Source organism: Lynx canadensis, chromosome C1, assembly GCF_007474595.2.
Source record: "Lynx canadensis isolate LIC74 chromosome C1, mLynCan4.pri.v2, whole genome shotgun sequence".
Taxonomy (NCBI): Eukaryota; Metazoa; Chordata; class Mammalia; order Carnivora; family Felidae; genus Lynx; species Lynx canadensis.
Window position 1 is genome coordinate 185,915,256 of NC_044310.1, and position 23,967 is coordinate 185,939,222.

At 39.3% G+C, this 23,967-nt stretch overlaps 1 protein-coding gene across 1 annotated transcript in view; it reads left to right on the forward strand.

The window, feature by feature from the left end:
* Positions 1-23,967, forward strand: part of SPATS2L (spermatogenesis associated serine rich 2 like) — a 169,011-nt gene that overhangs the window by 16,220 nt on the left and 128,824 nt on the right. Inside the window, 1 exon segment of the mRNA XM_030325740.1 lies at positions 5,969-6,018. The gene's annotated coding sequence lies outside the window, so the exon portion shown is untranslated.

The following is a 23,967-nucleotide window of genomic DNA, read 5'->3' on the forward strand; positions in this document are numbered from 1 at the left end:
AGTTCTTGCAAGGGATAAACAATGTTGCCCATAGCCCAATAACTAAAAAAATTTTCAATCTTGACAGAACATGACTACCAATTTGACCGGATGAGAGTATATCCCCCATGGTGATATCTTAGCTGGGGAGGCCCAACAAATTAAATCTGGGCTCTGTGTATAGCTAGTGAGGTTTTAACTGTGAACAGAGAATTGGATATGAATCTGCAGATTGGAGTCAAGAGGTGGCTTCATTGCATAGTAGCTGTCTAATCCTGGGCAAAGTGCTTTACTGTCTCTGATGCTTGACCCCTTGGGCTCTAAAACAGAGATGATGACTGTTGCACAGGCAAAGGGCATATGGAGGATTAGATGTATTGAGCAAACCATTTGGTTAACTCAAAACGCTTTTATGATGAGTTTCCAAGTTATTAATTAACGGCCACAGGTCATCCCTCTCAAAGAGAAGCTGATTTACCTTTTAAAATGTTTTCGAGGGACGCCTGGGTGGCTCAGTCGGTTAAGCGTCCAACTTCGGCTCAGGTCATGATCTCACGGTCCGTGAGTTTGAACCCCGCGTCGGGCTCTGTGCTGCCAGCTCAGAGCCTGGAGCCCGTTTCAGATTCTGTGTCTCCCTCTCTCTCTGCCCCTCCCCTGTTCATGCTCTGTCTCTGTCTCAAAAATAAATAAACGTTAAAAAAAAAATTAAAATGTTTTCAAATGGGTGCGCCTGGGTGGCTCAGTCGGTTAAGCATCTGACTTCGGCTCAGGTCATGGTCTCACGGTTTGTGGGTTTGAGCCCCACTGTCAGGCTCTGTGCTGACAGCTTAGAGCCTGGAGACTGCTTCATATTCTGTGTCTCCCTCTTTCTCTGCCCCTCCCCTGCTCATCCTCTGTCTCTCTCTCTCAAAAATAAGTAAACATTTAAAAAATAATAAAAAATAAAACAGTAAGACTTTGGGGCACCTGGGTGGCTTAGTCGGTTAAGTGTCCGACTTTGGCTCAGGTCATGATCTATGGTTCGTGGGTTCAAGCCCTGCATCGGGCTCTGTGCTGACAGCCAACTGAGCCACCCAGGTGCCCCACAAAACTTTTATATTTGATGCATTATTGTAGCTTTTAATAAAAAAGACTCAAAGGAAAAAACTATCAGGTGGTAAAACATATTCCAAATAGATTGCTTTATAAAAAATTATAGGAAACTCTTTGATTATTAAAGTAATCATTGTTGCTGGAGGCGAAAAGAAAAGAGAACAAGAAATTAAGAATTTAGACACTGGATAGTGTCTATGCAAGCTTTTCAGTAGTCCCTCTTGGTTTTTTCCCCCAGCCTTGTTTATGTCCTCGTTAAAGGCACAGAAACTGCTTCTGAGTCTGGCTGTAAGAAAGTAACTCCCAATTCTGGAGCTGTGCTAACTCCCTTTCCCTGGGCTGCTGTGGGCCAACCTCTCTGCCTTTATTGCCCCCCAGTCATGGTGATCCTTTCTCAGTCCTTTAGAAGGACAGAATTTGATCAGTAGCTGCCCTAGAGCTGAACGTCTGTAGGACTTTTATGAAGGTGTTTCAGGTAATTAATGATTGAAATGTCTCTGTGGCATTCCCCATCGATGGGAGTGTGTGAGCTGGGTGCTGGACATCTTAGACAAGTCTCATGACCATTTAGCAATAGGGAGCCAACCGAAGGTCCACAGATGCCTGGACACCTTGAACATGCTAGCTGGCAATGGCTTAGCCTGCTTGCTGTACTCATTTTGAAGCAATTTCTAAAATCTATTTCTCAGGGCTCCTGGGTGGCCCAGTCAGTTCAGTGTCCGACTTCAGCTCAGGTCATGATCTCACAGTTCGTGTGTTCTAGCCCCACATGGGGGTCTGTGTTGACAGCTCAGAGCCTGGAGCCTGCTTCGGATTCTCCCTCTCTCTCTGTCCCTCTCTCTCTCTGCCCCTCCCCCAGTCTTGCTCTCTTTTTCTCTCTCTCTCTCAAAAATAAACATTAAAGAAATTTAAATTTATTTCTCTTACACTGGGGATTATTTCGAATTTTCCTCATTTGCTTTGGTACCACATTTTATTCAGCTCATTTCTTCATCAGCTTTTTTTTTGAGTGTCTACTCAGTACTAGGCACTGTGAGAGGGAATAAGAAGTAATCAGATAGTGAAAAGGAGAGAACATTATATAGCTTTGGTGGAAAGCAAGATATGCCTCCAGAGTTGGGAAAAGGGAGAAGTTAAATACATAATGATTTTCTTTTCTTTTTTTTTTTTGTTGTACTTTCTACAATAAATTATACTACATAAAAATCAATACCAATATTCATTTATGTAGCAAACCCCATTGTAATGAAAATTCATGTTATCTGTGACTGGGGCAAGCATCATTAGAACACAGTTCCAATACAGTGGAAGACTTTGGACAGTCCCTTGGAGGGAGGTGAAATGGGACTTGACCTATATATCAAGCTGTTCATGGATTTGATATTTTTCATTTCCACGTGTCAACAAATACCTGACTTGATATTAAAGCCAGTTAAATCAATATTTCTTCCTGTAGTCAAGGTACAGCAACATATATCCAAAGGCAACATATCCCCAACAGCCATATTTTGTTGAGTACATATATTTTGTCATAAACCTAACTGATTGAACTACCTTCAGCTGAATAGGATGAAAATATCAACATAGCTAGCATTAAAAAAAAAAGCCATAAAAAATATCTTGTCCCTCACCCCTCATTTAAGCAGTCCCATACTTTATTTTGCTCACTTTACTCATAAGGAATGACAAAATGGAAAAGATCTTGATTGTGATAGCTGTGGTTTCTCTGTGCTCCATTGGGCCCGCCTTAACCCTTCTCTCAACTCCCATCCCAACCAGAGGATTTCTGAACATAGCATAGTGGCGTGTGCAAGTGAACCCAAGAGTTTTAGATTGTAAGACCCTAATAATTGTGATAGAAAGGAGGGTAGGATATAAACCCGTTCCTACTTTTCTTCTGAACGTTTAACTATCAGAAGATTTCTGAAAATTACCTGTTAAAAACTCTCAATGTTTCTATAAACAAATGGCTGAAATACAATTTATAAACACCAACAATTTATTTACTGTTATCAGGAAGGCCTTTCTTCCTTGTGTGCTCTGGATGGAAGAGTGATTATCATTCACTGGGCTCCTACTCTGTGCTAAGCAATTACAATATATCTTACCTTTAGTAGGCAACATGGTACTTCAAGGCATGTGTTATTATTTCCATTTTATGTACAAACTTGGTCTGCTGAGTAGCTCATTTGAGGGCACCAAACTAAAAAGGGATTTGAACCCAAGTTTGTGTGATCCCAAAGCCTTTTCACTTTTCATATCAGGCAATTTTCCATAACATATCATGAACTTGAAAAAACTTATTTTTTTCAAAATGTTCAAGTAACACACGCTCATTATAGGAAGTTTGGAAAGTAGAGGGATTATAAAGAAAAAGGAAAAAGAAACACCATAATTCTTCACTCAGGAATAATCACTACTAAATTTCTAATTTTTTTCTTTCCAAGCTTAAGAAAGCTATAATTTATATATCCAAGAGAGTATTGTTCCTCAGAGTTGTCATCTTTGACATTTATGCATGTACTCCAACAATGTTGTCATTGCTTAAAACATTTTTGGAATCTCTTTCAGGGCCAATTTAGGAACCAAATTCTCTGTAGAATGCCATGGACAGGTTACTTTACCTGAAAACCTATCAAAATGATACATTTTTTTATATGTTATCTCATTTTTTTGCCACCTAAAATTATATGCTGAAAATATTTAACCATCCTGCAAAGCATACCATTATAGCTTTTTTTTTTAAGAACCACAAACATCTTGGGGCTCCTGGGTGGCTCAGTCATTTGAGTGTCCCACTCTTAATTTCAGCTCAGGTCATGATCTCACGGTCATGGGATCAAGCCCTGCATCGGACTCCACACTGAGCGTGGAAACTGCTTAAGATTCTTTTGCTGTCTCCCTCTGCCCCTCTCCCCTGCTCATGCATGTACATACTCTCTCTCTCTAAATAATAATAATAATAATAATAATAATAATAATAATAATAATGGAACCGTAAACATCTTGTGTTGACTTCTGTTGTGGTGGGAGGTAGAATTTACCAAAATGCTACTTAAAGGTTGATGGACATTTTGAAGTATGTTTAAAAGTCTTTGCTAAAATTATATCTGTAAATATTTAATAGCTCATTTGACAACTCATATTATTCATTAAATTGTCTCCACACCAGTGTTTACCTTTTTTAGTTCATAAATAAAGTCAGAAATTGTTTCTGTCAAAAGTTTGAAAAGCACATTTTAAAATCAGTTTCTTTTCAATGGAAGTTTTATACTCATGGAATTATTCCCCTCCAAGGAGTTTCTGTGAAAGCGAACATAGTTAAGTGTGATGAACTTATCTTTAAATAAAGTCAGTAGCACCTTGTGTCAAAATAAATGCTTCTCGAAGAAGCAGTCACATGTGCAAACATACATGGTATCCACACACATACATAAAAAAAAAGATTGCTATCAAAGTGGCCATTAGTATACATTAATAAAGTCAAGTAAAGTATCAACAGTTTTCATCTCTTTGGTTTATTGCATACAGCACTTACTTTTAGAAAACAAACCTAACCCTCAGCCCCATTTCACTGGTCTAGTTTCTGCCTTATTTTTCATAGAGATTCTTATCTTCCCCATCATACTTAGCATGGCACCCTCTTGCCCAGTGTGGGACCCTGGATTTTGGATTGGTGCAAAATTCATTGGAGCCACTCCCAAGGTTCACATTGGGAAGAATGGGCATGTGCTGCTGTCCTCAGGGCTGCAATCTTCCCTGAGATTTCCATGATAGGACTGGATCATGCTCACAGAGCTAATTACAAAATGTTAAGCCAAGCCTTGTGTTAATATCCTGAGCACTGTTCACAGTGCCTGGCATTGTGTTCAGTCAATGTTTGTTGGATGAATGAAGGGTTATAATGTATTCTCTCAAAAATGGACTGTTGGGAGAAAATAAGTCAAATTGAAGGAGAGAATAGAATTGTAAACTAGAATCTCTGAGCTTAAGAACCTCTGGGCTAAGAACTCATTTAAAGATGAAACCCAGTGAGGTCAGCTGACTTGGGGAAGGCCACCAAGAAAGCTAGTGCCAGAGCCAGACACGGCACTGTCTGTCCTGTCCTTTCTATGCTTCCTTCTTGTTGTCATTCCCCATTTGCTTCGTGAAGGTTTATCTGACTGCAGGGTCAATGACCAGAGCCCTTGAAGTCCCACATGGTACTTAACAGAGCATCAGGTACACAGGGATTTTCAGGGAACACTTGAAGAGATTGTTGACTTAGTGAGTGATTGGTTGGTTGACTTATGACCCTGGCACCTATCTCTGTGCCTAAGTGGTTACTAGCTAAATGGTGAGCTCCCTGGGGTCGGAGAGGAGAATATTATAACAGCAATAATAACAATAGATAACATTTACTTGTAATAAATTAGGCAGGATATCACTATCCAGCTTCAGAGGCCAGATGGTCCTATGTCCCCACCCCACCACTTGCCAGGGATACTTTTACGAAACATGATTTGTCCTTTCAGTGCCTCACTTTCTACATCTGCAGAAGGCCAGTGATAAATGTTGAAGAGTTAGCTTATTTGAAGCCCTAGAGAAGTGGTAGGCACTGTCTAAACAAGCCTTAAATGTTAGCTCTTGTACTTGTTAAAATAGCACTGTTGTGTTTTGAATTCATGGTACGAATTACGGCAACTCTGTGAGGAGGGTACTGTTATTATCTCATCTTACAGTTGAGTAAACTGAGACACAGAGAGGTTGCTCTCCCTAGTAGCTCTTAAGTCACAGGTAAGGACCAGTTCCATGTCTGCTTGACTCCACATCCTGTGCTTGGATGTGGATGTGATGGAAATGGGTGGTGTGGCTGCTAAATGTGAGATCTGACCTCCCAAATTTACTTTTTTCCTAGAGCATTCCGAAACGCAGGCTGCTTTCAGGAATATCTCTGTGGATAGTTGGGTAAGTAGAGATGTTCCTTCCCCTCTCCGTGTGCTCCTCCACTGCCCACCACCAGAGGCTTCTGCAGACTCCCAGAAGCCTCCTCACAGCCTTATCAGTCTCTCAGGATCTCAACACCGGTTCTTGTTTATAGATGGGTGGACTAAAGTCACTCATGATGGGGTGTGGGGGAGGGGAAGTGGACCCAAGGCACTCCTACCTCCCCTGCATCCCCCTTCACCACCTCCATTGGCATTTCTGTGGATCTCTTCAGAGTAGTGTCATGCATGTAAAATATTTCAATGCACCAAAGGGTATTTTACAGATGCCCTTGTGATGTAGAAAGGAACTATGGTTAAGAGTGGCGGGCTCTGGAGCCAGACTGCCTAGCTAGCCCTCCTTGCAGTGATCGCTATTTTTGCTGCTGTTGTTGTTGTTGTTGTTGTTATTGAAGAAGTTGCTCCAGTGACTCTAGATGTCTGACTTGCAATCTTCAGTGCTGACTCAGTGTTGAGTTGGGGTGAAAGGACACAGGCTTCTGAGCCAGACCACGTGGCTTTGCATACTGCTTCGGCTGCCTGGTGATGGTTATGTCTTTGTGTGTTACCTGCTTCTCTGAGTCTCAGTTTCCTCCTTTCTGAGATGGGGATAATTATATACATCTTGCAGAGCTGTTGGGATAGTTCTAGCTCATGTATGTAATGTGAGCTATATAAGATTGACAATTAAATGGTAATTATTATGGTTATCAGTCACTGGTATTTTAATGGGTTCATGAAAATTGCTTGCTGTACAGGAAGCATGTTGTTATTTTTGATTCATCATACTTTACCTGAATTTTTATTTTCCCCCCAGCAGTCTTGCTCGTTTAAGTTAATTTGCTTAGCAAGCTGTTGTGAAAAGATCATCACTGGTCCAGACAACTGTCAAATGATTGTAGATTCTAAACTGAGGTAGTCCAAATGAATGAGGTCTTATTGCACCTGAATATTGTTAATCTGAACTTGATTCTTTTTCTATAACCCTGAAATTTCAGTATTAAGGTGACTGTAACTTTTTGAAAAGAGCCATTAACATTGGTGGGAGTTGGTGGTTTTCCATGAGTGGAATAGAATACTTTTACTTCCTCATATTTGAAATCTGAATCACCATGGAAAACACTTTGTTTATAGTTGTTCAAAGAGAATTATTATGGAAACTATTGGCTCTCTCTCTCTCTCTCACTCTGTTGCGCACACACACGCACGCACACATGCTCACACATACACACACTGCTTAGTTTTTCTTTGGGTTAGGCAACTGAAGAGTTACTATGTAAATTCTGGCAGCCTTCTCCCTATCAGACAAGCAAGGGCACAATCAATTACTGTTTTCTTGGAACATACCAAATAATCAGAAACTCTGATTATTTTGCTGGAAGGCAACAAACAGCTTGATGGAAAGATATACCAATTGAAAACAATTCTGATCATATTTTTGTCAGGAGAATGAGATGCCTCCAGCTGTCTGTCACTAATCATATTAGAGGTAGAAAGCAGGAATGTTTCGGCCTGCAAAAGATTACTCTAATCGCATGTTGGGACACTACTTTTACTGGCTGCTTATCCCAGAACAGTGACATTGGACATCCATTCTGTAACTCGCCTCGCCAGTTGGTCATAGTCTCAAACATATGTCACATGAGCACACTTAAGGAATTTTCTAATTACAGTTCACAGGCTTTTCTTTTATCTTTTTATGCTTGCTCTGCAGACATCAATGATTGAAATGATTTCTCCCTCAGTATAATCCTATTGCCAGCAGTTACAAAAGAGTAGGAAGATGGCAAATGAAGCCCACAATAACTGAAGAGGTGTCCGAATTCAATTAGGAAGAGGCTCTCCCATGTGGACACATAAGCCATATAAATCCATTTTAATTGTGAGCTTGTGGTACTTATCTGGTCGTGTTTATTTTGGATGCAAGTGCCAAAGCTGGATATAGACCAGAACTCCAGATCTTTGAGCTCTGATGACTAATTTGGGTATCCATTGAATCCCTTAATTCATTTCTTAATTACTTCTCCCAGAGTTAGAGTTGCTTGGTTACAGTCATTTTCACAAAATTTTCATAAATCAAAACAAGTGTACATAGATTTCCCCGCCCTCCTATTGGTTCACACATTTTGCTCTTGTCTTAGAGAACTATTCTTGGTGTTATCAAAATAATCACAAGGCCAACAGTGACAACAACAAAATGAATAAATGTGTTGCCAAGCAGCGTAGTAGGGTCTGGACTGAGACACCGGGAGGCTTGGTTTGGATGACTAACTCAACTACTTACAGCCATGGACATTGGTCAGGTTACTTTCCTCTCTGTGTCTCAGCTTCCTTTTGTAATTGGGACCTATTACATAGGGTTATGTACCTATCTCATAGAGTTGTTTTGAGGATTAAAATAGCACTGTATATGAACTAATATGCAGAAAGTACCTGGCGCTACAGCAAATGTTAGTTACTGTTTATGGTCAATAAGACAATGGGAGACTGATGAGCAGGACGATTTTGCTAGTGCCGCAATATTGTCATCTAAGCATGCCCCATTTACACACTCAATTTGGAGATCATTCATGATAGTTATGAAACATTGGAGATTCTAAAGTTGGAATTCATCTCTTACTTGTATTTGTATTCCTCAGTTTGACTATAGAATTAATATTTTTGGCTTTTCATGTTTGATCAATATGAGTGTTAACTTGAACCCTTTTGGTGCAAAATTGCTTTAAAATTTGAATGAACTTTTTGTAGATATAATGTTTGCCCTCATTAAAGTGAAAAATGTGATTATAATATATAAAAAAAAAAATATATATATATATATGAGGGGGTGGGTATTGAGGGAATTGGCCTCAATAAATTCATTGGAAATTTTCAAACTATTTTTTAACAGAGTTAAATGTATTTAATATTGTGGTTCAAACCTAACGAATGTGCAGGAGTGAAAATCCAGGGAAAGACAAATCTAGTAATTTAATGAGCTTTCATCATGGCTACGGAAGAATTAGTTGATATTAAAATTGATTGCCAAGAGATGCACTAGAATTACCTTCCCTTAGGTGTATTTTGTTTTTGGGTTTTGTTTATAAGCTGTAGTAATCTCTATTTTCTTTTCTTTTTTTTTAAGTAGAAGTTTCAAAAAAATAAAATATAAGTTTCAGGTGTACAGTTTATAATTTGACATCTGTGTACACCACAAAGTGACCAACACGACAGGACTAGTTTACAGGTCATCACCATACAGTTGACCCTCATCATCATTTCACCCACCGCAGTTTCCTTCCTCTCTGGTATTATCTTCCTCTCTGTCTATTATCTGTATCTGGGAGTGCGTTTTTGGTCTGTTTTATTTTTTTCTTCTGTTTTTTGTTTTGTTTTGTTTTGTTTTGTTTTGTTTTGTTTTTTTAGTTTCCACATGTGAGTGAAGTCATATGACATTTCTCTTTCTCCATCTGACTTGTTTTGCTTCGCATCATAACCTCAAGGTCCATCCATGTTGTTGTGGATGGCAAGATTTCATTCTTTTTATGGCTGAATAGCATTCCATTATGTAAATTGACCACATCTTTTTTATCCATTCATTTGCAGACACATAAGTTGGTTTTATATCTTGACTATTGTAAATAATGCTGCAGTGAATATAAGGGTGCATATTATCTTTTTGAATTAGTATTTATGTATTCTTTGGATAAATACCCAGAAGTGGAATAGCTGGGTCATATGATAGTTCTATTTATTTTTTTGAAGAACCTCCATGCTATTTTCTATGGTGGCTCTACCAATTAACAATCCTACCAACAGTATGCAAGCGTTCCCTTTTCTCTACATCCTCTCCAACCCTTGTTGTTTTTTGTCTTTTTGATAATTACCATTCTAACAGGTATTAGGTGATATCTCATTGTGGTATTGAAATGCATTTCCCTGATAATTAGTGATATTGAGCATCTTTTCATGTACCTCTTGGCTATATGGGTGTCTTTTTTTGGAGAAATCTCTATTCAGATCCCCATTTTATAATAGAGTTTGGTTTTTTCTTGTTGTTGAGTTATATAAGTTCATCGTGTATTTTGGATATTAACCCCTTATTGGATATATGGTTTGCAAATACCTTCTCCCACTCAGTAGGTTGCCTTTTCATTTAGACAATGGTTTCCTTTGCTGTGCAGAAGCTTTTTACTCTGATGTAGTCCCACTTATTTTTGCTTTTGTTTCCATTGCCTTTGGAGTCAGGTTCACAAAGGTGTCATGGAACTTACCACCGGTGTTTTCTTTTAGGATTTTACGGTTTCAGGTACTACATTCAAGTCTTTAATCCATTTTGAACTAATTTTTGTGTATGGTTTAAGACAGTAATCTGGTTTCACTCTTTTGAATGTGACTGTCCAGTTTTCCCAAAACCATTTATTGAAGAGACTGTCCTTTATTCATTGTATGTTCTTGGCTCCTTCGTCATAAATGAATTGTCTGTATATGTGCAGGTTTATTTCTGGTCTCTCAATTCTGTCCCATCTTTCTGTCTGTTTTTTGTACCAATGCCATACTGTTTTGATGACTGTAGTTTTTGTAGTATAGTTTGAAATCAGGGACTGTGATTAGGGTTTTTAACTATGTTAGGACTCAGCAGTTTCACTTGTGCACAGTTGCATGTGCATGTATATATGTATTCTAGACACATGTATACCCATGAGCATCCAGAGGCAGGTGTAATATGTCCCTAGTAGCATTGCTTGTATTCATCTCAAATTAGAAACATCCAAAATACCTCTCAGTAGTAGAATGGCTGAATAAACTGCAGATGTGATTGTAAGATAGAAAGCTACACATCAGTAAAAAAGAATAAACTAGAGCTATACACATTAACACAGATATATCTTACAGACAGGATGTTGAAAGGAAGAATATACAAAAGAATATATAACAATCTTATTCTATTTATATGAAGTGTGAAAACAGAAGAAACTAAACTCTGTTGCTAAGGGGTACATACATAAGTGGCTAAAACTATAAAGAGAAACAAGGAATTTATTACTGAAAGAATTAGGATAGTGGTTACCTCTTCGAGGAGGGTGTGCTAGGGAAGAGAAAGGACCTGGAGGGCTTGCAAGGTCCTAACAAGGTCCTGTTTTTTTACTGGTCTGGTAGTTACAATGTACAGCACACTGCATCAGACATTAATGTTTTATGTGCTTTTCTGGTTGTGAGTTATAGTTCATAATCTTAAAAGTTTTTTTTTTAATGCAAAATAACTTCATTTGTGGCCTGAGTTGGTTTGTCCCTTGTCCTGCATAGTTTTAGGCCTAGAGATTCCTGTAATTATAAGGTGCTCTAGAAATAAACTATTGCTTTGTTTCATGGCAAAGTCGCCTCCAAGTGGAATATACACCCTGGGGAGCTCTTGAGAAGAATCATTTGGGTGGAAAAGAAATTGATTAGAACTTTCATTTAGATTCATTTTGCTTTCATGAAACATTATGATAACTGATGGTGACTGTACTGACACTGGCATCGTCCCTGGGCCCACATGTCAGGTGATCAGTTATCACCTGGAGAGAGGGAGGTGAGGCCACCCCCTTCACAGCGACTTCCCTGCTGGTTCCTCTACTTGGGTTATTTTGTGAAATATATCATGCCGTTTTAACTGGAGTTGCAAATTCTATATTTTAGTTTTAACAAACCCTCACAAACTAACACACTCTTTAAAAGATTCTATAAAGAATTTCCATAAATGGAAGACAGTTTTCATATTGCAGGCAACAAGAAAATGACCGAGTTGAGCATGAACTCTGTCAGCCACATTACAAAGTGATGACTGTGACCATCTAATCAGATCTTCTAAGAATCTAGCCACGAAAACTATAAATTACTTGGGACACATGTGGATTTATGTTCACTGTGGTTAATTGATCCTTAACCTTGTCCTGTGTATATTTGCCTTGAGATAATCATGATTAGCAAAATCTGTCCTTTTCTATTTTGTTCATGTTTATAAGGTATATAACATGTTAATATAATAATATATGTGTATGAATTATAAATAAACAACCACACATATTTGAAGATACATGTTGAAAACATCTTGAACACCACTGCCGTGTAGTTCAAAGGACATTTCCTGCTAATAGTTAAAATATGTAGAAGATGGTAAGCTTGCTACCCAAAAGGAGGCACCTCTCAGGCCTGATGGTTTTTTAGATGTTTATTTACTTATCTTTGAGAGAGACCGCATGTAAGCAGGGGTGGGGCAGAGAGAGGGAGTCAGAGAATCCAAAGCAAGCTCCATGCTGTTAGCACAAAGCCTGAAGCGGGGCTCAAACCCGCGAACTGTGAGATCATGACCTGAGCCAAAGTCGGATGTTCAACCGACTGAGCCATCCAGGCGCCCGAGCCCTAATGTTTTTTTGTTGGCAAATATCAACACCAAGGCAATACCTTATATATTTTACTTTATTAAAACTTTTCTCAATCCTGAGTTGGAGTTGGAGTAGAAGAGCTCAGAATAGTTCCATTTTTCTATTTTGCTTGTATTCTTTGTATAAACCTAACCTTTTTTTCTTTTTCATTTTAAGTTTATTTATTTTGAGAGACAGAGAGATTGGAGGAGACAGAGAGGGAGAATCCCAGACAGCCTCCATGCTGTCAGCGTGCAGCCTGATGTGGGGCCCAAACTCACGAACGGTGAGATCATGACCTGGGACGAAACCAAGAGTCAGATACTTAACCAACTGAGCCACCCAGGAGCCCCTAAACATATCCTTTTAATTAGGGTCTGGTATGTTAAGAAAAAAGTTGATTACCATCCAGTAGGCATTCCCATAGCATAAGTGATAGAAAGTGCTAGATGGCGTATAAGTCATGGGTTGCAATGGGAAGGGCACTGCCAGCAGTCAGGAGTCATGGGTTCTAAGCCTGGTTCTGCCTCTTGCCAGCAGCCAGGCCCCACAGCATGTAGGTGCTACCCTCTCTGAGCTGCATTGCCTTTTCTCTATCATGAGGGTGATAATAGCAGCCCTTCTCCAACCCTTACAGAGATCATGTATGAGAGCATCTGTAAAATGTAGAGTTTCCTACAAATGTGACCAATTATGATCATGTCTCTTATACTTCTCTTTTAATGAAATGTAACTTTTTATTAAAGTGCTGATGTCCTTAACCTACAAGATTCCTTGATTGGAAGCTACAGAAACTGACTGACTAGCTTAAACAAAATTCCCAATTATTTTAATATTGTTTATTGGAAGTATCCTGGGGTGTCTCACAGACTTGAAGGAAGGGAGGAACCATGAAACTGCATGAAGGGCCGTGACCAGGGAAGCTCTGGTAATCACAACATAGGGTTCTGTGTCCCCCTTCTCTAAGATATTGTTAGTGTGACCAAGCACTGATGTCCTCTGTCCTCTGTTTCATGCTTCCAGGTTTGAGGCCCTTGGAAGAGAGAATCTAATTCATCCAATTTTGGTTGACTGACCACTTTTGACCAGTCATCCTTGGGTGACGGGACAGCATCACCTAGTATAGACAGCATTCCCGGGAGGTCTAGTCTCATATGCCCTGGGCCATCTCAGAAAATCAGGGATCCCTGGAGCCCCTGGGTGGTTCAGTCAGTTAAGCATCCAACTCTTGATTTCAGCTCAGGTCATGATCTCACGGTCCTGAGAGATGGAACCCCACGTCAGGCTCCATGCTGATAGTGTAGAGAGCCTGGTTGGGTTTCTTATTCTCTGTCCCTATCCTGCTTGTGCGCGTGCATGCTCTCTCTCTCAAAATACATAAACTTAAAATTTTTTTCAAAAAAAAAAGAAAATCAGGGATCCCAGTGAGCTTCCACCTACAATTGGTAGTAGTGTTTCAATAATTGCTGATGACTCAATTTTCTTTAAGGAATTTACATAAAAAGAATCAAGTATAAGTATGAAATTATATATGAGCAATTTCTTTAACAAATGTCAACACACCTGATTGAGCCTGCACTGCTTCTCTTGTTCTTCTTTGGGTGGACACTGACCTTGAACTCACTTTCATTGACGTGGTAATTGCTGTGTAGGTCCCAAGGGCCATCCTTCTGCCTAGGCTACTTCTCTAGGGTTTGACTCCGTGTCTGCCTTTAGCTACTGCTTGACCTCTTGTTAGAAACAAGGTATTAAATCCACCTTATCATTCCTAATGCCTATGTTCTCTTCACTGACTGCCTGACTTGCCCTGAAATTTTATGCCAAAGCGGAAAGATGGTAAGAAAGGGGCACAGGATCTGTGTGCTGTCAGCAACTCATCACACTATTGAAGGACCTTAACTTTTTTCTCTTGGGGACCTATTAAAATATATTTGAATACATCACAGCCATTCTTAAACAGGATGTTTATAGCCATTCCTCACACCAAACCAGTATTTCATAAGTACCATTTGTTCTGCCAGAGCTTAAGCAACTATTTGTAATATTTCAAGAATGGAAATGATAAAAATATATGCCCGAAAAACTGATGAATATCTTCCAAAACAAGTTAAACATCACTTTCAAACATTGCCCTGATAGGTCCTAAATTGAGTATTGTCCCATTTGCATCATTTACTATAAACCTATAAAGAGTTCCAAGATTCTTTGTTTCTCAAGCACATATATACATCTGAAATCACCAGGGTTTTTATTGTTAGTACACAGTGACGTGGTCCTTCTGTAAAAAAAAATTTCTTAAGAAGAGAAAGTGTACCACTAAGAAAGAGAGACATTAACAGCAATCACCATTTTACTTAGCCTCCATTTTCCAAAATGCTGAGTTACAACATAATCTATAGTTCATTTTTTTTTACCAACTCTCAATACATTACCAACCAAGTGCCTCATGCTGGTTACAGGGATGATTTATTATTCATCATATTTTAAGTGCTGAGCCATGAAATGTTAAACTTGTATTGGCAGCTGCTGTCCAAAAGTTTGCAGGTGTCCTGTCTAATGCTTTGAAAGTCCAGCATTAGCAATAAATCACAGCATACATAATTTTTCAATAAAGTAATGGAAAAGATTGTTGTATTCTGGTTCCTCTAAGCTTTGGTATTTGGAAGTTACTTACATGGGAAATTCAAGTCAAGGGGTAAAACATTCTCAGGCTTTAACCCTTGAACTTTGAGTCAGCCATAGTCAATAGCAAAAGCATCTTGGTAGCTTTGTTCTCCTAACCCTGAGATCTCTTGGCTCTGGGAACTGACAAAGTGCCAAGTATAGGCCTAATTGCATTCCTTGTTACTGAGGAAAAAAAAATCTCAAAGGAATTTTCCTTTTCTTTCAAAGGAGTACCTTGAACATTAACATTTTCCAGAATAGCAAAATTGTTTCTAGGACTTTTGCAAAGCTTTCTGAAAGATCTTGAAGACGGCTCTGGCAGCCAATTAAGAAGGCATGCGTTGCTTACCTAGAGCAACCAAGAGTGAAGGGAGATTAAATCAAAGAAGTAGGAGAGATATGGCTTTGTCCTCTGTGAGCTTGCACTCTGATTAATGAACCGATGTCTTCTTTCCTTCTTCTTTCTCTGTGGTCTGCTCAAAGATTTAGCAAGATAGCACCCGATATATTCAGCCAGACCCATAATAGACCACCGGCTGTCTGAACGTAAGTTCCGTTCACCAGTATGCCCAGTGCTGTGCCCATTGCCAGTACATAGGGATGTTCAATTAGTATTTGGTGAAAGAAGGAATATATTCTGGCTGTTCTTTCTGGGATCTGTATATTGATGAATTATATATTGGGTCAGATAAACTCTGATCAAGGAATCGGTACCCAACTTTAGTAGATTGGGATCTTCCAATACACAGAGCTAATATTCTAGTGGAGGAGCCATACAATGAAGACACAGGTAACCAAGTGAATACACACAGTAATTACAACTAGCGATAAGGGCTACCAAAGACCTAAACAGGGTGAATGATCAGAACTAAGGGATTGGAGAAACCAAAACCTAGAAAAATGTAAAAACTCAGTGGTACAGAAGGAATTGATACAGAAGGCTTAATTTACTCCAGAAGTTAACATATCCAAAGAAAAGCTTCAGCTGATTGCAGCATTTCTTAGTGTAAATAGGTTTGCAGAGTTCTTACCATACTGACCATATGTGTTTCTACTTTGTAGAATTTTGCTTTAACACATCAGTTAATGCCGAGGCCAAGGGTTAGCTCTCTGCTTCACTTCCCTTCTCCAGGCTGCATCTTCTGTCCCAAAGCCAGGCAGCTGCCTCCCCAAACGTATGATGCCGGTCACATAGGAAACCAGGTGACCAAAAGAAGGTAGATCAGCACAAATTTATCATCAAAGCTGAAAGAAAGAAAGAACCTCAAAGTGAATGCTCTGTTGACGGTGGGTCAGAAGTGTTATCTTTGTATCTCAAGGACAGAACATTTAGTAAGATTTGGGTACAAAGTACACATCACCCTCCAGGCATGCTGAACTATGTCAACCAGAAAACTGTTCCTTAGGGTTTACAATTTCCTCTTTTTCCTAAATTAAAAAATGCTAATGTGAACCCTTGACTCTCAACAACACATGTTATTATTGTATATAGGGCAAAGAGTAAATAAGACACTCGCCTAATGACATAACAGTTCATTTTAACTCAGCAAGCTGGAAGTAATTTTAGCTTATTTTCTATTCTCCCTGCTTCTTTATGGAAATAGGCCACAATCATTTTTATTCTACCATTCTTCATAACCGTATAGCATGCTTCCTGTTGATGCTGTTAAGAGCTGTTTTTAAAGACCCTTGAGGGATATCTTTTAATATATTCGTTTAAAAATAATTACTCATCTATAGTACCCCCTTAGAATGTCTGAGGGTTTGGAAATATAGAAACTTCTTAATGAGATATGCTTAATGGTCTATGCAGAGTATAGCAATGTTTACACCTAGTTCAGTTAATGTAAATTATATTTAACTAGTCACTCTGGAAGAGTAGTAGATGTTTTAGAGTAGATTCAATACCTAAAACCCACCATTTGGCTTTTATCTATAATATTTATAGATAAAATTCTATGAGTAGTATTTATAGACTTAAATGTTTGCAGTAACATAAAAGTCAATTGTTAGGGACTTTTATAATGTGAAGAATGTGTCTTTTTGGGGCATAAAAATATACATGTGAGACAGATCACTTGTATTAAAATTCTTTATAGACTTTAAAGTAGTATACAAATGTAATTCATTATTGTTCTTTTTAACACTTGTGACATGCAGGACTTCTGAGCTGAACAGCAGTCTGTAACTGTGTGTTTTAAGGCTCAGTATGTTCCTGTTTCAAGTGAGATTTCCTTTTTCATATAACTCTTTTTTTTAATGTTTATTTATTGTTTGAGAGAGAAAGAGTGGGAGAGAGAGAGAGAGTCCCAAGCAGGCTCCGAGCTGTCAGCACAGAGCCCGATATAGGGCTTGAACTCATGAATTGTGAGATCATGACCTGAGCCGAAGTCAGATGCTTAACTGACTGAGCCACCCAGGCACCCCCTTCACATGCAACTCTTATGTTAGAGACACCCTGAGTTCCTTAACTTGGTTCCTTTACACTACACTTGACTTTTGAACCCCCAGTCCATACTTGTGCCACTAGAAGCATGCTTCGCACGTTGCTTTAGAAGGAGGTGCAATTTCTAGGAAGGAACCTCAGCCTACATCACATCTGCAGTCTAGATGGTGGCTCAGAACCCAGTCCTTCCCGTGCACGAGAAAAAGACTGAGCGGTCACTCATTGCTGGTCTTATGTGGCTCCTTTTATGGTCCTCTGACATGTCCACTTTTCTAGAACCTCTCTGCCATGACGCTCTCTTTGCTCTTTGCATGATACTTTCTTTGCTGCTTTGGTATGTTCTGCAGGCTGGTTCTTTTTTCATAGTTATTCCAGCTGCCTGCGGTTTTCGTCTGACAGCCCTGAGTATTGGTTGTTCTCTCTGTTCCTTCCTAGCCTCCCAACACCACGTTCTCTGCACTTCAGCCTCTTCCCCCCGCCCCCCACAGCCACAGGAAACTACAAACAAGAATGTGTCCTGGTGGTACCCCTCTGCTGATTCCCCACTGCCCTCTTCGCTGAGGGAAATTGCTGTTTTCCACAGCACTCTAGAGTTGCCAGCTGCATCTTTGTTCTTCTCCCTTCACAGAAAGCTCACGTGGAGTGGGTGCTGAGGGAGGCGGAAGGGCTTGGGGGGAGCCACAGCCCTTTCTCTCGGCACTCACCCAGAGAAATGCTTCATTGTCCACATCAAGGACCAGACCATGGGAAACAGACTCCCCGACAGTCACCATGGGCTACACAAATATTACTTCCATTTAGCCTGACCTTTCATTGTGCTCAAAAATGACTGAAAATACTTAAATCGTGTACAGTATTTTTCTGGAAACAAAAATTAATGGCGTTCTTTCAAGAAACCACACTTGAACTTTTGCCCTTTTCTTCCTTTTTGACTCATTATATCCAATTCAAGGTTTCCTTTTAGCATGCATTTTCCTTTTGTGAGAAATAGCTAATTTCTCTACTGATAAAATTATGAATCGTAGAAGCAATGTAATTGTTAAAAATAAGGATACCTCATTTGGCCTTATAATATTTAGCTCTGGGAATTGAGTCTTCTGAACATTTAAGTGCTTACTGTGTAAGCCAGACTGACTTTCTAATTCTATAACTGCTCTAATGTATTAACTCAATTAATTCTCAAAACAGTCCTATAGTATTGTCATTTGTCTATATTTGATGACATAGACACTGAGGCACAGTGAAGGTAGGTTGCTCAGGTTCCCATAATTAATGGTGGGCAGGGCCTGGGCTTGAACCTAAGTGGTCTCACTTCAGCGTCCACGTTCTCAGTCGCTGAAAAAACTACCTGAGTGACCCGACTGTGTCATGTAACCTTGGGGAGCGTAAGTTTCCTCATCTCTGAAGTGGGAATAATAACACCTACCTTACTCAATTATGGGGAGGATCAAATAAAATAGCTATTTGAAAGGGCTCTGTACATTGTGAAGATCTACAACATGACGTTTAAGTTTGGGCCAACTGTTGATATTTTCTATTAGTTGTGTGGGTCTTACTATTGACTTTGGCCCTTGCTCCTTGGATATACTGCTGGTTCAGATGAAAAACTGCGTGTTTTTCTTGAGGTTTCCTGGAAATTTCAGCAAAACCTCAAATTTCACAATGAAAATGATTTTTTTTCTTCCAAAATGGTGGCATTTGGGAATATTTAGAGCATAGGCCAACTCAGCCTAGCACTTTTAATATGCCAGGGAATTTCAGTGACACTTGTTCCCTGTAACTCTCCCTGATTAATGTAGCCCCTAACACCCCTTCCTTTTTTTTCCCCCTAAAATGGGGGGGGGGGAATCAATTTTCTTTCAAGTCTCTGCTCACCATGTACTGGTGACTTATCATTAAGTGTCCTTGAGTGTGTAATACAGGGTCTGGGACCTTGTCTCTTACTGCTAGCATGGGCCCATGAAACAGAAGAGATGTTGGACAAGGTTTAGGTCAGTGGAAATCAAGTGCAACGGATGAGAATTTAGAAAAGCTATGCTCCCCCCCCCCCGCCATCCCACCTCCCCTCAAAAAAAGCTTCAAAATGTAGGACAGAGAAGCAGAGCTAGACCCCAGAGAGATGTGATGGGTGGTGCTGGAAGAGGAGGACCAGGGAACAAAAAGGAAGAGGAGATTGGGAATGACAAGCCTATTGGAGATGGGGTTTCCTTGCCACTGTTCTAGGGAAGTGGGAAGCTTCCTCTTCCTTCTGATGTTGGGCCTGCCTTCCCTGCTGTCAGGCTCCTGAATTTTCAGGTCTCACAGTTCTCTCACAAATTAGAATGTTGGGATCTGAATTCTTACTGTCCCTTGTGGGGAATGAATAGCCCAAGGGCCTGACTTTTTGTGATTCTTTGAAGCTTTTATGCATCCTAGATATTGAGTTATTCCTGTTTTGGTTTGTTTTTGGTGGGACTGGTATTGCATACCGAGGGTCACTTTGTTTTAAGGGGTCTTCCAGGCAGGATTCATGATCGTAATGAGTTATTTTTTCCTCTTTTCTGGATAAGAACAATATCTCTGTCATTCAGTCTCCAAATATAGCAAGCAGTTATGATAGAAGAATATCCTTCTGTTAGGAAAGAAGTTGGCAGCCTCAGTGATGTGAAAATGTCCAATTTAGAAAACACGTTTAGAAAGAAAAGCTGCTTTAAGTCCTTTTTGGAATCAGGTGGAATAAAAAGGAATAAATAAAAAACTTAAAAGAATATGTGTGGTCTGACACCACATTCCACTTCCCCTCTTTAGTCTTACAGGTACTTGTTGATTTTGCCTGAACTTAAGATGTTATTTCTATCATTTCATTAAAATGTCAGACTGCAAACTGGTTCTGGCATCTAATTGGGAGCATAACTTGGATGATAGATTTTTTAGCTGATGCATGTAATCAGAGCACTACAAGAATGTTGCCAGGGACCGTCTAGAATCTCTTTACGAATGTTGTTAAGTTTATAAAAAGACTATTTAACCAGGGAAAGAGAAAAAGGCATCAAATCCCAAAGAAAGAGTCAAAATGAAATGTATAAGTTAATCATGGCTGGAGGTGTATATATAGGGAGCTTCTAGTATAAAATCATCTAATTGATTAAAGTGTCTATAGTTAACTTTCATCAGAATTATAGATATAAGCACATCTATCCCATTTGACCAACCCAAGTGTACCTGCAATTTCTCTTCATGAAGTGCTGAACTGACCAAAAAACTTGATGTGCAGGTAACTCAAGTAAATTAAATTGTGTGAGTCCCTTTGCAGAGGGTAGTTTGGCAATATGTGTTTTTTTAATCCTTTACTTAATTTTTTTTTATTTTAAGTAAACTTTGTGCCACACGTGGGCTCAAACTCACCACCCTGAGGTCAAGAGTCGTGGGCTCTCCTGACTGAGCCAGCCAGACTCCCCTTTTAGTCCTTTAAAATGTGTTCACTGTTTCATCACAGAAATTTTATCTCTAGGAATTTATGCTGAGGAGGTAACTAAGGATATGTGCAAAGGTTTTAGCCACAAAGATGTTAATCACATCATTGTTTATAATAGGGTAAATAAGAAATTGCTTACGTGTACAAAACAGATTAGTTAAAACTATTATGCTGTATGGTCAGAGTGAAATACTATTCAGCTACTATAGATGATATTGTAGATAAATGTTGATGATGAGAAGATGTTCATTCTATATTGTTAAGTGATAAAATCATGTTCTAAAAGAAGAATATGCCCAGGGTGATGACATTTTTGTTAATGTATGGATGTATTCTTAGAAAATGACCCAGAAATATATTTAAGGGTTAAGTGGTTCTCTGGGTGGTATGATCATGGGCATTTAAAATGTTCTTCTTTTGTGTTTATCTGGGTCTTTAATTTTCCTAAACATACACTGCTTTTATAACAAGAAAGAACCAACAAAGTTTATTTTTAATTGAAGAAAGGAAAGTATGTGAGCCAAACCATATGAAAATGACTGATTGTGGATAACTAGAGACCTCATGTGATGTGTTTCAGCTGAATTTATTTGTAAACACATTTCAGCTGAATATGTATGCCATGATTTGAGAAGAGCAATTGCTGTTTCATACACCTGATTTAGCAGAGATTATGAGCTTTTTTCTGAATCTCTGCAAAATGAAGGAACTCAACTTATTAGACCAACTCCGGGGTTTCTTCCTATCCAAACCCCAGGTCTACACTTTCTAGGTTTACGCAGAGAAACTGCTGAGTTGGGAACTCCCTGCATTTCTCTTATTTATAAGTTGTCAAGTGATAAAAGTATATTAGGAAGGATTCATCTTATTATTTGTAGTACACAAATTAACCCACTCTACAAGTTTCTCCCTGATGTCTATTTTCTGCTCTTTTGAAGGGAGACCTTCAAAAGATCTAGTTTTTCCATCACCTGTTGATTACCCTAGTTTTGAACTTTTGCCGAAAGCTTATGGTGAAGGTCACACAGCTGAGAACCACTCCATGTTCCAGGGAAACTTTGGCAGTAAGTGGGAAGCAGTTGAAGCAGACAGTGGCAAAGAACTCACTTCCATTAGAAAATAAAATTTCCACTAGCTGTCAAACCCTGATGACCTCTCAGCCTCTTCCTTTGGTATCATGGAGGCCTCTGTCTGTCCACGCTTCCTGGGCCCAGTTTAGTTCAGGGATGGGTGATATCATACGTTTTCACTCATTTATCACTCTTGGCAGATGTCATGGTATTGCAGTCAATTTTCAGGGGCGCCTGGGTGGCTCAGTCAGTTGAGCATCCAACTCTTGATATCAGCCCAGGTCATGATCTCATTGGTTTGTGGGATCGATCCCTGTGTTGGGCTCTTCACTGACAGCACAGAGCCTGCTTGGGATTCTCTCTCTCTCTTTTTCTCTGTCTCTCTCTTTCTCTTTCTCTCTCTCTCTCTGCCCCTCCCCAGCTCACAAGTGCACTTCCTCTCTCTCAAAATAAATAAACAAACTTTAAAATAAGAGTATAATTTCAATACAAGTTCACAATAAACATAGAGGTAAATTATGGTACGCATCTGGCGGGCAAGCTTCTTCATTCTGTATCTTCTGAAATGGGCGTTAGTGGAAAGAGTGTTGTGCCATGGGGTAGGGAACCTGTGTTTTGAATCTGTCTCTGGCATGAGCTTGTAAAACATTAGAGAGATGACCCAGTCTCTTTAGGTCCAAGGTTTTCTCTGTACAGTGAGTGGGCTGAATTCAGTGGTTTTCAAGCTTCCTTTCAGCTCTGAGATTGTATGAAAATGATCTGCAAAGGCCATTTATTGTTGTCTACATAACTCAAGACTGAAGGCAAAGCTTCTGTTAACAATCCAGCCCTGTGACTCCCCTGCCTCTTATCTCTCTTGGTGTAATAAACCATTGTTTTCTTGTTTATCTTCCTTTTCTCATGCCACACTACATGATTTCAGGGAGAATCTCATTTTGGCATTCTCCATATCCTCTAATGTATGATATGTCTTTGTGACTAGTGAAAAAAAATTCTTAAAAGCAGCTACTTTCATTATTCTCCAGTTTTAAAAGCTATCCCCTGAGAACTAAATGTCAATTCAAACATTCCTCCATTTTTTATCATTTCTAACCTAACCTATAGAAGTCTAAGACATAATTTGAAACAGAGAAATTCCTGCCTTGACAGTGGGCTCATAAATATGTAGTATGATTTACCCCTATAATTTAAAAAAAAAATTAGGATATTTGATATTTTTAGCAACATTTTTTCAGTATCTACATTGAATATGAAAAATTGTGCTGCTGCACATGTGCCAATCTTGCATTTTTAATTGTAGATAGCACGTTTTAAAATTGAGCAACAATTTCAAATGAATCTACTAGAAAAGAAAAATCAGGTTACTATAATGAAAGATTTACAAATCAAAGATTTCACTTGTGTGTTTTAGCTTGATGTCTCGTTTGTAGACTCTGAAAAATGTAATAGCTCCTTAACCCTTGTATATAAGAGATCTGCTTTCTGCAGTAAGCACAGAAAACCCAACCTAAACAGGCCACAGAAGAAACTGGGAACTGCTCACTCAATACCAGTTCTTTCTTTCTTCCTTAGTTACACACTGATTTGATTCAAGGAGGCAATGTGCCCAGCCAAAAGACTGCATTTCCCAGCCTGCTGCCCTTAGAGGTGGCCAATAAAGAAATCTTTAGACGGGACTTCGAGGAAACCTCTTCAGCAACAGTTGCCTGGGCTGTGCATTTCTTGACTCTGCTTCCTCTACGTTCCTCTGTGTTGGCTCTTCTCTGAGCTCCACATGTTCACAAGATGGCTAAGGCAGCTTTAGTCCCATCATCGTCTTCCTTCAGACCCAGCAGAGAGAAAGTCCAGTTTCCTAATAGCACAAACAAAGCTCCAGATTTGCTTCTCCTTGGCCTGATTGCCTGTTGGAGGT